At 36.2% G+C, this 13,435-nt stretch overlaps 1 protein-coding gene and 1 pseudogene across 3 annotated transcripts in view; both read right to left on the reverse strand.

Moving 5' to 3' along the window:
- The window catches only part of LOC127641368 (gastrula zinc finger protein XlCGF57.1-like), an 88,101-nt gene that overhangs the window by 25,974 nt on the left and 48,692 nt on the right, over window positions 1-13,435 (reverse strand). The window contains exon 1 of one of the 3 annotated variants that reach the window (XM_052124341.1): window positions 10,973-11,037. The exons of the other annotated variants lie outside the window; for them this stretch is intronic. The gene's annotated coding sequence lies outside the window, so the exon portion shown is untranslated. Of the gene's footprint in view, window positions 1-10,972; window positions 11,038-13,435 lie in introns of those variants that run through there. 3 annotated transcript variants of the gene reach the window in all.
- The window catches only part of LOC127641369 (zinc finger protein 850-like), a 205,898-nt pseudogene continuing 193,531 nt past the window's right edge, over window positions 1,069-13,435 (reverse strand).

Genomic DNA, 13,435 nt, shown 5'->3' on the forward strand with positions numbered 1-13,435 from the left:
TGATCCATATTCAGTATTAACAGAATGTGACATAATAATGATGAAAGTGCATCTATGACAAAACATTATTACATAAAAAGATCAATATTGAACATGTATTGTGATCTGTGATATATTACTCTCATTAGTCTATCTTCTTATAGAAAGTACGACGAATCCCGATTATATTGAATAAACTAATTTACAAACCTGTTATTAAATTCAGATGATCTACGAAGAACGTCACAGTCCAGGATCGGGTCAAATGTTGAAGATGAAATCCAGATAAATCAGTAATCCATGAAAAAAGAACGAAGCCCTGTTGACAAAAGAGAAAACATGATCCACTCTGAGAGATTTGAGGAAAACTCCTCCTTTATTTTCTTTTTCTTCCCGCCTAATCCGAGAGGAGAGAACGCGCCTCTTAAAGCGACAGTACACTGTGTTGATCAAACATCTTAATATGCGGATACAAATAGCTGCTGTGATAAAGTTATTCCCACACTCAAAGCACACATGATCCTTCTCATCAGTGTGTATTTTCTGGTGCACTTTCAAACACTTTCCACAGAACACACAAAGGGTTTCTCCTTCCAGATGTTTCCTCAAGTCTCATATCACATTAAAATGTCTCAGTTTTATTGGCTTTTCTCCAGAGTGACAGTGTAGATGAAGCTGTATTTTATCTCAGTCTGTGACAATTTACAGGAGATCTCAACACATTACCATGATGAATTAGGTGAAAACAGTGAACTATTGACATGAAATAAAGAGTCTTTTCAGCCTGATGGGCCTTTTATTTCTGTTAGTCTTGACACTAATGAAACACGACTTTCAGAATAATTAGAAGAGACCTGACTGTAATCTGTGGAAATTAAATGAGACTAAATATTAAATTTTTTATGCAAAAATTTCAATTATTTTCAAAAAAATTGTTTATGAAACAAGTCATATCAACTCTTTAGAAACAAATATTCAGTACACAGTCAACAGGACGCTTGTATTCATTCATAGTCGTGAATTATAAATGAAAAAGTACATGAACAGCGACACCTGCTGGTGATGAACAGACAGTGACTGAAACATGGTCAATACATTTATTTAATCCACATGAAATAAATCTAACAGGAGTTTATATCAAACGATGTTCCTCATACTGTTAATAACTAAACTACCAAACATTTAAATCATGAATATTTACCTCTTAAAACAAAGTGGCAGCCATATTTTGTGACGGCAGCATTTTCTTTACTAACGTTTGTAATTGTATTTCTTCTCATATTGTCGTTAACCTCACACATGCAAATACAACATCCAAAAGAACTAAAACTGTTTTAATGTGGAGCATTTTAATTAGTGTATCTTTGAGTCTACACATTATAGACATAAGAAATATTATACAATGTTTTCTCAAATTAACTGCATTGAAAATCATCTGAAGAAGTTAAAACTAGATTTTACAGAATATTTCATTTCTCATAATTTCCTGTAGAATCAGCAGCACACTCTATACAACACATTAAAGGAATAAAAGAAACAACACATTAAATTACACTTTAACAATTCATACAGTACAAATACTGGCACGAACAAAAACCTGATTTAAATCCACACGATGAACAAGTGTTCACCCTGAGAACTGTGGATGAAGCTTTTTCATATGACTCTGTAGATTACTTGATTGGTTGAAACTCTTCCCACATGGAGGGCAGTGGTACGGTTTCTCTCCAGTGTGGATCTTCTCATGTCTTTTCAGGGATCCTGGAATAGTGAATCTCTTGTCACAGTGTGAACACTTGTAAGGTTTTTCTCCAGTGTGGATCCTCTGGTGCACTTTCAATCTACCAGCTGTGATAAAAGTCTTTTCACACTGAAAGCACACATGATCCTTCTCACCGGTGTGTGTTTTCTGGTGCTGTTTCAAAGTGTCCAATCGTGCAAAACTCTTTCCACAATCAGAACACACATATGGCTTCTCTTTTGCATGAACATTCAGTTGTTGCTTCAGGGCTGATTCCAGCATAAAACATTTACCACACTGATCACAGTTAAATGGTCTTTCTCCAGTGTGAGAGAGCAGATGATCACCTAGACATTTTGACCATGTGAAACTCTTTCCACACTGATCACATGTGTACGGTTTCTCTCCAGTATGAATTCTCATGTGATGTGTAAGGTTTCCATTTTGTGCAAAACTCTTTCCACATTGATCACATGTGTATGGTTTCTTTTCAGCATGAATTATTATATGTTTCTTAAGGATTGCTTTACTTGTGAAACTCTTTCCACACTGATCACATGTGTACGGCTTCTCTCCAGTATGAATTCTCATGTGATGTGTAAGGTTTCCATTTTGTGCAAAACTCTTTCCACATTGATCACATGTGTATGGTTTCTTTTCAGCATGAATTATTATGTGTTTCTTAAGGATTGCTTTACTTGTGAAACTCTTTCCACACTGACCACACATGTACGGCTTCTCTCCAGTATGAATTCTCATGTGATGTGTAAGGTTTCCATTTTGTGCAAAACTCTTTCCACATTGATCACATGTGTATGGTTTCTTTTCAGCATGAATTATTATGTGTTTCTTAAGGATTGCTTTACTTGTGAAACTCTTTCCACACTGACTACACATGTACGGCTTCTCTCCAGTATGAATTCTCATGTGATGTGTAAGGTTTCCATTTTGTGCAAAACTCTTTCCACACTGATCACATGTGTACGGTTTCTTTTCAGCATGAATTATTATGTGTTTCTTAAGGATTGCTTTACTTGTGAAACTCTTTCCACACTGATCACATGTGTGGGGTTTCTCTCCAGTGTGGATTCGCATATGTTTCTTAAGGATTGCTTTACTGGTGAAACTCTTTCCACACTGATCACATGAGTGTGGTTTCTCTCCAGTGTGGATTCTTATGTGTTTCTTAAGGATTTTTTACATGTAAAACTCTTTCCACACTGATTACATGTGTATGGCTTCTCTCCAGTATGAATTCTTATGTGCATCTTAAAGTTATCTTTACGTGTGAAACTCTTTCCACACTGATCACATGTGTACGGTTTCTCTCCAGTGTGGATTCTCATGTGATACATAAGGTTTCCATTTTGTGCAAAACTCTTTCCACACTGATCACATGTGTACGGTTTCTCACCAGTATGAACTCTCATGTGAATCTCACAGAGTCTTTTACATCTGAATCTCTTTCCACACTGACTGCAGGTGAAAGACTTTTTGGCTTCTGCTCTGTCAGTATTTTTCTGTGTGAACTTGTTTTCAGTCTGTGAAAGTATTTCCAGCTCTTGACTTTCCTCCTTCACTTCCATCAGATCTACAATGAACACATGAAATCACCAAAATTACATTCAAATGGAGACGACAGATTCAAGTATCTACTTTCATACTATTGTTGATGTGCTAAAGGTTAATCCTGTTATTTTAATATCAAATTATTTATTATTTGACAGTTCAGATAACAACCACCAAATATGAGACCTTAATGTATCTCAGAATCATTAATGAAGAATCAAGAATGAACACCAACCTATTAGTTCCTCAGTATCTTCATGTTTAATTCTGCAGACTTCTGGATCACTCATGATCTCACTCTCCTCTTTCACAAACTCCATCATTACTGATTTTAGTTGTTCGGTTTGTTTGGATGCAGATCTTTTCTTGTAGACTGATGGGAATATTCACAGCATTTATCAGTGTATTATTGTTTTAGCGCATGTACATTATATAATAAAACATATACTGTATAAAATGCTCTTTATAACCAATCAGAAAAATCATCCATGCAGTTGCAGCAGAGCTTCCTGTTTAATGGCTGATTCATTTAGTTTGTGATCGTGTGTATCAGTATATTTAGTTTGTTCAAATCAAATGAGCGACTGACTGTTTCAGTGAAGGACGTATTTGTTAGGTGGATCAACTAAGGCTGAATTTAAAAAATATAAATTTACTGTTAATATATTACAGTTAATAATAACTTATTAGAAGATATACACGCATATTCGGGTTTATTAAAACTCTCACATTGTAGATATTAACCGGCGGATCAACACTGCTTGTTGTCATGCTGTACTTTAAAACACTATCATGCTGTATGCCGTAAACATAATGTTCATTTATAGAGAAACGTTCTGTCGTTACATTGATCCCGCTTCATCTTTACAAGCAAGAAAGTTCCGGAAACACTTTTGTGTTTTGGACAGAACGTCACGTGGAGTGCGCAAGCGGAAGTGTAGTGCGCCCTCTAGCGGTGGATGACTGTATAAACCGTCTTATCTCCATATGCTGGCATGATTACTGAACGCATTTGGGCTTCATTTAATAATCAACGATCAATAAGATGAATCTATTTACGATGAATAATCGGTCATTTGTTCATCATTAACACCCCTTGGTCAAACCAATGATGTACTTATTTACAGCCCACACAAGAATGCTATTGGCTCGTGCTATCGTCAGTCTTTACAGGCAAGAAAATCCACCAAAGTATTCTCACGCTTCAAACTAGAGCTCATTGACTTCAAATGGGAGAGATGTCAGTGAACTAGAAATACTGAATCGTTTATGAACAAAAATATCACTATTTGACATCTTTCATTTGAATGTTAGAATTTACATTGGAAATGTAATTGTGGGTTTTACAACTGTTGCAGCAACGGGACGTAAGAATTATATTTTCAGTTTCCTCCCATTCATAACTATAGAAGTCAAGTAGATATAGCTGCAGGCCGGACACCTCCAAATGAAAGCTACAGCAAGTTACAGCACTCCGTTTAGATCTGCTCCATTGCAGCAGAAGTTTTGATTTACAACATATTTTCTGTCCCTTGTGTGTAAAAGTTTAGAAGTTTAAATGAGTCTAACACAACAGTAAAGACATCATAATCCTTCACTTTCTATCTAAAAGATTTTCTTAACTTGTTTGATTTTCAAGCAATATATAGTATACTGCTGCATTCAAACCCTGAAAATATGATCCATATTAACAGAATGTGACATAACTATGATAAAAGTGCATCTATGACAAAACATTATTACATAAAAAGATCAATATTGAACATGTATTGTGATCTGTGATATATTACTCTTGTAACCGAGCGTTCGCGTGGAGTTCGCCTGGATACTTAGAAATAATAAAATAACAACTGCAGACAAGAGTTTTAATCCGAGCTTCTCTCTTTATTAGCCTACACACCAGTAGTGGAACAACCCGGACATAAGCACACAACAGAACAACCAGCCAACCAGCGCATGCACACTCACCATTTACGGCAAGCCCCGAGTGGATAAATATACTGCACACACACACATATACACCATAGAGTGTAAAAGCACTCAATGTAACAACAATTAACTAAAATCCCAAATTAAGTCTGTTACACTCTCATTAGTCCATCTTCTTATAAAAGCGCGACGAATCCCGATTATATTGAATAAACTAATTTACAAACCTGTTATTAAATTCAGATGATCTACGAAGAACGTCACAGTCCAGGATCCGGTCAAATGTTGAAGATGAAATCCAGATAAATCAGTAATCCATGAAAGAAGAACAGAACCCTGTTGACAAAAGAGAAAACATGATCCACTCTGAGAGATTTGAGGGAAAACTCCTCCTTTATTTTCTTTTTCTTCCCGCCTAATCCGAGAGGAGAGAACGCGCCTCTTAAAGCAACAGTACACTGTGTTGATCAAACATCTTAATATGCGGATACAAATAGCTGCTGTGATAAAGTTATTCCCACACTCAAAGCACACATGATCCTTCTCATCAGTGTGTATTTTCTGGTGCACTTTCAAACTGGCCAGCCGTGTAAAACACTTTCCACAGAACACACAAAGGGTTTCTCCTTCCAGATGTTTCCTCAAGTCTCATATCACATTAAAATGTCTCAGTTTTATTGGCTTTTCTCCAGAGTGACAGTGTAGATGAAGCTGTATTTTATCTCAGTCTGTGACAATTTACAGGAGATCTCAACACATTACCATGATGAATTAGGTGAAAACAGTGAACAATGTTCCTCATACTGTTAATAACTAAACTACAAAACATTTAAATCATGAATATTTACCTCTTAAAACAAAGTGGCAGCCATTAGTCGTGTGAACTATTTTGTGACGGCAGCGTTTTCTTTACTAACATTTGTAATTTTATTTCTTCTCATATTGTCCTTAACCTCACACATGCAAATGCAACATCCAAAATTATTTAAAAAGTTTTTATTGTGGAAAAAATTAACTATTAACTATTCTACAGCCCACCATAAATTATTACTTGTGCTCCGTGCGGTGGAAAGTGATATGGATGTTTTATTAAAGAAATGTACAAACAAAACGTTGAAAGCAACCAAAGGTCAATCAGATATTTGGCAGTGTTAGGGAGAAAACAAACGTGTGTATTTCAATTTTTTCCCAGGATTGCGGGTGTGATCTGGACAAAACGCGAAAGTCGCAGGCGGGAGCGGGACAAAATATGACATTTATTTTTGCAGGAGTGGGAAAGAAACTCGCGAGAGCGGGTCTGAAAATCCACCCCGCGCAGACCTCTACATTATAATTAAAGTCCACCGTATTTCATGAACGGCATTATTTTGGGTAGCTAATGTGGAGGGAGATATTTGACAAGAGGGAGTCTGTGATACATTAACAGCAGCCACATTGTCACTGCACACTGAGACAGCACCAGGCTAATTTATGGGTATTAAAAACGTATATATTACACACAAATATATCTTATTTTCGTTCTCGCGTAACGTCTTGGACTCTCTGGTTTGCCGCAGCCGCTTCTTGAGCGTGTCGTTGCTTTAGGCCAATGACAATAATAGAAAAACACTACACATTTCTGGTGCTGTTTTGTGATTGGTTGGGCAGTCTACAGCCCACCCTCAATGTTTGCATCACACAGCCCGCCCCCATATAGGTTTTAACCAATGCACAAAATGGAAAAATATATTATATATGATTTAAAACCGTGTTTCCCAAATGTTTGATTGGGTGGGCAAGCCTCAAGTTTGGCCCATGCTCTAGAGCAGGCCCCGTGTGGAAATCAAATGAACCTAAACATTTTAATTTTTAATGCATAATAACCAAATTGTTTTCTAAGAAAGAGTTTATGAAACAAGTCATAGCAACTCTTTAGAAACAAATAGTCAGTATACAGTCAACAGGACGCTTGTATTCATTCATAGTCGTGATTATAAATGAAAAAGTACATGAACAGCGACACCTGCTGGTGATGAACAGACAGTGACTGAAACATCATCAATACATTTATTTAATCCACACGAAATAAATCTAACAGGCTTTATTTATATCAAACGATGTTCCTCATACTGTTAATAACTAAACTACAAAACATTTAAATCATGAATATTTACCTCTTAAAACAAAGTGGCAGCCATTAGTCGTGTGAACTATTTTGTGACTGCAGCGTTTTCTTTACTAACATTTGTAATTGTATTTCTTCTCATATTGTCTTTAACCTCACACATGCAAATGCAACATCCAAAAGTACTAAAACTGTTTTTAATGTGGATCATTTTAATTAGTGTATCTTTGAGTCTACACATTATAGACATAATAGAAATATTCTACAATGTTTTCTCAAATTAACTGCATTGATAATCATCTGAAGAAGTTAAAACTAGATTTTGTAGAATATTTCATTTCTCATAATTTCCTGTAGAATCAGCAGCACACTCTATACAACACATTAAAGGAATAAATGAAACAACACATTAAATTACGCTTTAACAATTCATACAGTAGAAATACTGGCAAGAATAAAAACTTGATTTAAATCCACACGATGAACAAGTGTTCACCCTGAGAACTGTGGATGAAGCTTTTTCATATGATTCTGTAGATTACTTGATTGGTTGAAACTCTTCCCACATGGAGGGCAGTGGTATGGTTTCTCTAGTGTGGATCTTCTCATGTCTTTTCAGGTGAGATGACAGAGTGAATCTCTTGTCACAGTTTGAACACCTGTAAGGTTTTTCTCCAGTGTGGATTCTCTAGTGACCTTTCAAACTGCCAGCTGTGATAAAAGTCTTTTCACACTGAAAACACACATGATCCTTCACACCACTGTGTGATCTGGTGCTGTTCCAAACTGTCCGCTCGTGAAAAACTCTTTCCACACTGATCACATGTGTACGGTTTCTCTCCAGTATGAATTCTCATGTGATGTATAAGGTTTCCATTTTGTGCATAACTCTTTCCACACTGATCACATGTGTACGGTTTCTCTCCAGTATGAATTCTCATGTGATGTATAAGGTTTCCATTTTGTGCATAACTCTTTCCACACTGATCACATGAGTACGGTTTATCTCCAGTATGAATTCTCATGTGATGTCTAAGGTTTCCATTTTGTGTAAAACTCATTCCACACTGATCACATGTGTACGGTTTCTCTCCAGTATGAATTCTCATGTGATACAGAAGGTTTCCATTTTGTGCATAACTCTTTCCACACTGATCACATGAGTATGGTTTGTCTCCAGTGTGGATTCTCATGTGTTCCTTAAGGTGTCCTGCACTTATGAAACTCTTTCCACACTGATCACATGTGTACGGTTTCTCTCCAGTATGAATTCTCATGTGATGTGTAAGGTTTCCTTTTTGTGCAAAACTCTTTCCACACTGATCGCATGTATGCTGCTTCTCTCCAGTATGAATACTCATGTGATATGTAAGGTTTCCTTTTTGTGCAAAACTCTTTCCACACTGATCACATGTGTACGGTTTCTCTCCAGTATGAATTCTCATGTGATATGCAAGGGTTCTGTTTTGTGCAAAAACTTTTCCACACTGATCACATGTATGCAGATTCTCTCCAGTATGAATTCTCATGTGATATTCAAGGGTTCTGTTTTGTGCAAAATTCTTTCCACACTGATCACATGAGTAAGGTTTCAGTCCAGTGTGGATTGTCATGTGTCCTTCAAGTGCTCTTTTTTCAGCAAAACTCTTTCCACACTGACTGCAGGTGAACGACTTTTTGGCTTCTGCTCTGTCAGTATTTTTCTGTGTGAACTTGTTTTCAGTCTGTGAAAGTATTTCCAGCTCTTGACTTTCCTCCATTTCAATCAGGTCTACAATAAACACATGAAATCACTAAAATTACATTCAAATGGAGACAATCATGCAAACATAAAGGTGAAGCAACAGATTCAAGTATCTACTTTCATACTACTGTTGATGTGCTAAAGGTTAATCCTGTCATTTTAATATCAAATCTACAGTCAGGTCCATAAATATTGGGACATCGACACAATTCTAATCTTTTTGGCTCTACACAGCACCACAATGGATTTGAAATGAAAGAACAAGATGTGCTTTAACTGCAGACTTTCAGCTTTAATTTGAGGGTATTTACATCCAAATCAGGTGAACGTTGTAGGAATTACAACAGTTTGTATATGTGCCTCCCACTTATTAAGGGACCAAAAGTAATGGGACAATTGGCTGCTCAGCTGCTCCATGGCCAGGTGTGTGTTATTCCCTCAATATCCCATTTACAGAGCAGATAAATGGTCCAGAGTTAATTTCAAGTGTGCTATTTGCATTTGGAATCTGTTGCTGTCAACTCTCAATACGAGAGCCAAAGAGCTGTCACTATCAGTGAAGCAAGCCATCATTAGGCTGAAAAATCAAAACAAATCCATCAGAGAGATAGCAAAAACATTAGGTGTGGCCAAATCAACTGTTTGGAACATTCTTAAAAAGAAAGAACACACCGGTGAGCTCAGCAACCCGGTGGACCACGGAAAAAAACAGTGGTGGATGACCGAAGAATTCTTTCCCTGGTGAAGAAAACACCCTTCACAACAGCTGGCCAGATCAAGAACACTCTCCAGGAGGTAGATGTATGTGTGTCAAAGTCAACAATCAAGAGAAGACTTCACCAGAGTGAATACAGAGGGTTCACCACAAGATGTAAACCATTGGTGAGCCTCAAAAACAGGAAGGCCAGATTAGAGTTTGCCAAACAACATCTAAAAAAGCCTTCAGAGTTCTGGAACAACATCCTATGGACAGATGAGAAAGATCAACTTGTACCAGAGTGATGGGAAGAGAAGAGTATGGAGAAGGAAAGGAACTGCTCATGATCCAAAGCATACCACCTCATCAGTGAAGCATGGTGGTGGTAGTGTCATGGCGTGGGCATGTATGGCTGCCAATGGAACTGGTTCTCTTGTATTTATTGATGATGTGACTGCTGACAAAAGCAGCAGGATGAATTCTGAAGTGTTTCGGGCAATATTATCTGCTCATATTCAGCCAAATGCTTCAGAAGTCATTGGACGGCTCTTCACAGTACAGATGGACAATGACCCAAAGCATACTGCGAAAGCAACCAAAGAATTTTTTAAAGGAAAGAAGTGGAATGTTATGCAATGGTCAAGTCAATCACCTGACCTGAATCCGATTGAGCATGCATTTCACTTGCTGAAGACAAAACTGAAGGGAAAATGCCCCAAGAACAAGCAGGAACTGAAGACAGTTGCAGTAGAGGCCTGGCAGAGCATCACCAGGGATGAAACCCAGCGTCTGGTGATGTCTATGAGTTCCAGACTTCAGGCTGTAATTGACTGCAAAGGATTTGCAACCAAGTATTAAAAAGTGAAAGTTTGATTTATGATTGTTAATCTGTCCCATTACTTTTGGTCCCTTAATAAGTAGGAGGCACATATACAAACTGTTGTAATTCCTACACCGTTCACCTGATTTGGATGTAAATACCCTCAAATTAAAGCTGAAAATCTGCAGTTAAAGCACATCTTGTTCGTTTCATTTCAAATCCATTGTGGTGGTGTATAGAACCAAAAAGATTAGAATTGTGTTGATGTCCCAATATTTATGGACCTGACTGTAGTTATTTATTATTTGACAGTTCAGATAACAACCACCAAATATGAGACCTTAATGTATCTCAGAATCATTAAAGAAGAATCAAGAATGAACACCAACCTATTAGTTCCTCAGTATCTTCATGTTTAATTCTGCAGACTTCTGGATCACTCATGATCTCACTCTCGTCTTTCACAAACTCCATCATTACTGATTTTAGTTGTTCGGTTTGTTTGGATGCAGATCTTTTCTTGTAGACTGATGGGAATATTCACAGCATTTATCAGTGTATTATTGTTTTAGCGCATGTACATTATATAATAAAACATATACTGTATAAAATGCTCTTTATAACCAATCAGAAAAATCATCCATGCAGTTGCAGCAGAGCTTCCTGTTTAATGGCTGATTCATTTAGTTTGTGATCGTGTGTATCAGTATATTTAGTTTGTTCAAATCAAATGAGCGACTGACTGTTTCAGTGAAGGATGTATTTGTTCAGTGGGTCAAATTAGGATTGCAAATAAACAAAAAATCCTTAATTGACAATTAATAACAAGTGATTAATCATTAACAAAGATAATTATAAACTGTAACTGAAGTACAGATTGAAAGTAAAAAAAAACAAGGAGGCATATTTCTCTTGAATCAAAGCTTATTTATACAAAGATTGATGTTCGACTGTCCCACCTGTCAGACACTAAATTATGTGCATGTAGCCCACTGATTAAATATCATACACTTAAAATGTGAGTATGTGAGTTTAAATGTACTGTTAATGTATTACAGTTAATAATAACTTATTAGAAGATATACACGCATATTCGGGTTTATTAAAGCTCTCACATTGTAGATATTAACCGGCGGATCAACACTGCTTGTTGTCATGCTGTACTTTAAAACACTATCATGCTGTATGCCGTAAACATAATGTTCATTTATAGAGAAACGTTCTGTCGTTACATTGATCCCGCTTCATCTTTACAAGCAAGAAAGTTCCGGAAACACTTTTGTGTTTTGGACAAAACGTCACGTGCAGTGCGCAAGCGGAAGTGTAGTGCGCCCTCTAGCGGTGGATGACTGTATAAACCGCCTTATCTCCATTATGCTGGCATGATTTAGGGGATGTCTGTGAAACAGAAATTATATCTATTGTTTCTAAATTAAAGAGTAAGACTTCCATTGACTGTGATGGGATAGATATGGTTATATTAAAAAAGACAATTGATTGTGTTGTTAAACCCATTTGTTATATTTGTAATCTTTCCTTTGGAAGGGGTATTTTTCCTGATAGAATGAAGAGGGCAAACGTTATTCCATTATTTAAAGCAGGAAATAAGCAAAGCTTCAATAACTATAGACCGGTTTCATTACTTTCACAATTTTCAAAAGTATTAGAAAAACTTTTTTTTTATAAGTTGGATAGTTTTTTTTAGAAAAGAATCACTTGTTGAGTGAAAGCCAGTATGGCTTTAGGCAAAAAAGGTCCACAGTGACTGCTTTAATGAATATTGTTGAAGAAATAACAACAGCAATAGATGAAAAGCAATTCACAGTATGAGTGTTTATTGATTTGAAAAAGGCATTTGATACTTTGGATCATGAAATTTTACTTTCTAAATTAAGTTTGTATGGTATGAGAGGAATGGCCTTAAATTGGTTGAGAAGTTATCTGAATAACAGAAAACAATATGTACAGTTAACTGATGTCAAATCTGAACTTATGCAAATTAAATGTGGGGTACCACAGGGTTCTATTTTGGGACCTAAACTTTTTCTTTTATATATTAATGACATTTGTGATGTTTCCAAATTAGTACAGTTTGTTTTATTTGCAGATGATACTAATTTCTTCAGCTCTGGAAATAATATACAGAAACTAGTAGAATCTATTGAATATGAAATGAAAAAACTGAAAAAATGGTTTGATGTAAATAAGTTGTCATTGAATTTAGAAAAGACAAAGTTTATGGTCTTTGGAAATAGGAAAATAAATGAATCTGTAGCTTTATCCATAGATGGAGTTGATATTGAGAGTATAGGGACGCAGATGGTTTCATTAGTCTGTTTCTGACGCGTGCTCGTCTTGAATAAAGATAAATGCATTGTCCATACCTTCAAAACAATTTTGGATAAGCCAAATCCATTTATTGTCCATTTGGCTGTGCAAACAACAAATAAAACGAAAATAAATACTAAACCAAAATATCTGATTCAAAACATATTGTTGGGCATGAGCACAGTCTTGCACAATCCAATACTCAACACTGCACGATCAAAAAGTTTGTTGACCTTCCATAAGCGCCTGTGACTCATCACCACCTTACTTAAATATACTAATACGCCCTCTAGTGTAACAACAAAAAAATACAATTCAAAATAATGGCTCCAACATACCGGCCCCTGAACTGTTAATGACATAGGGCATAAACAATTCAAAATCATATATTTACATAAGGAGCCATCAAAACAGTCCATTATACATCAGTTAATTTATATATTATATACCATGCATTTGAACCTTCCTCTTTTTACATTTCTAATAAAAGACAAAGTTTTGTTACTGGTCTAACTATTGTGTTT

Source organism: Xyrauchen texanus, chromosome 50 (assembly GCF_025860055.1).
Source record: "Xyrauchen texanus isolate HMW12.3.18 chromosome 50, RBS_HiC_50CHRs, whole genome shotgun sequence".
In the NCBI taxonomy this organism is placed as follows: Eukaryota; Metazoa; Chordata; class Actinopteri; order Cypriniformes; family Catostomidae; genus Xyrauchen; species Xyrauchen texanus.